General features: G+C 40.9%; 1 pseudogene; it reads right to left on the bottom strand.

Annotated features, from left to right (window-relative positions):
• Positions 1-272: 272 nt before the first annotated feature.
• Positions 273-572, bottom strand: LOC117367177 (annotated as a pseudogene).
• Positions 573-1507: the final 935 nt, after the last annotated feature.

Genomic DNA, 1507 nt, shown 5'->3' with positions numbered 1-1507 from the left:
TTGAGAACTTTTCAGCAGCCCCTCATAGGTAATTTTACCAGGGTGAGTTTCAAAAAGGTTGTAGGGCCTGGTTACTAATGTGTGCTAAAGGAGAAATTCTATAACTGGGAACCTCCTCCTAGAACCTAGAGGGCATACAGTCACAACCTGTTTGGGTTTTTTTTCTACATGAAAGTGGTGTACACTGTATAGTGGAAAATGAAGGGGGGGAGTGTTATACATTTGAATGAGACAAGACAGTAAGCTCCAGCAAAGGCATCCTCAGAGAGGGCTTAGGTATTTTCATTCATTTCCTAGCAATCTGTCTGGGCAATTTTTCGAGGTGGTGCTGATCGTTCACCTGTGATTTCCACCTGTTCTTGGTCTCTTTTCTTCGCTGCATTCTTTTTGTCCCATCGTTGATGCAGATAGCACAAAAGTATGTCTGTTACTATGATTTGTTCAGATGGATATTCCCTTGTGGGTAAATATACTGATGGCCTTCTGTTCGAAGCTTTTCATACAGAATCCGCATGAAATCGGCTGAAGTTGCTCTTGTTGTACACTGGTAATCCTTTCAAAAAGTCAGCCATCTTCTGCCTGTCAGAGCAGCTGCCGACCCACCAGCTCACCCTGTTCTATAAAGGAAGCTATGAGCCTAGGCTTCTTTATAGAATACTAGTGTAATCGGCTATCAATGCGCCTACAATTTAGGTGCTCATACTTATGCCAGCCATAGAGCTAGTGTAAGCATGTACGCACTACTTACAGTATTATGTAAGCTACTCATGTAAATGAGAGCCCCTATATTTCTCCCATGCTGTGCCTCGTTTGCCCACCTTGCATATATGCATTATAATAGTGAAGTGGGTATTTGCAAAGAAATGCTAGTATTCTAAACATTTACATGTGTAATGTGCATATAATTGTGGCTTCCTAGGTTATAGAATGCCCTATAATGGGACAGTTCTACAACTGGGTGCCTCCATGTAGGCTCCTTGAGGATGCATAGTAGAGCCAATTCTATAACAGCATAAGTTTCAGTGCCTAAATATGGCAGAAATGAGCATAATTTACAGTATTTTGCAAGATACATACATAACAAGGAGCCCTGCCCATGATTCACTCATATTTACATCCCTTTGCATTTACACACCATAAGCTAAATTCAGGATATGAAACCTAAAAAGCTGGCACAGAAAAAGGCGCTATTCTATAAACTGCGCTTAATTTTGGCATGGTTTATAGAATAACATTTATGTGGTGCAAATGCCTGTGCCTAATTCTGAAATTATGTGTGCAATTTATATGAATGTCCCCGATTCGCCTATGACCTGCCCATTTCTGTGTCTCCTTTTTTGACTCACGTAAAATTTACAGTGTTCTTCCTAGAAATATCTTGACTGGATTAAGTAGCCTAGTTGGATAACAAAGACGGCTCTGGGGAGTGTCCTTGAAAAAGCTTCAGGCAAAACATGTTGGATACTAAGCTCCCAGAGTGCTGCATCAGTAAAATCTGGAGTTAAGT

The sequence above is a fragment of the Geotrypetes seraphini genome, chromosome 1, assembly GCF_902459505.1.
Source record: "Geotrypetes seraphini chromosome 1, aGeoSer1.1, whole genome shotgun sequence".
Classification (NCBI taxonomy): Eukaryota; Metazoa; Chordata; class Amphibia; order Gymnophiona; family Dermophiidae; genus Geotrypetes; species Geotrypetes seraphini.
The sequence above is the reverse complement of the archived record's forward strand: the minus strand, read 5'-3'. Positions and strand labels throughout refer to the sequence as shown.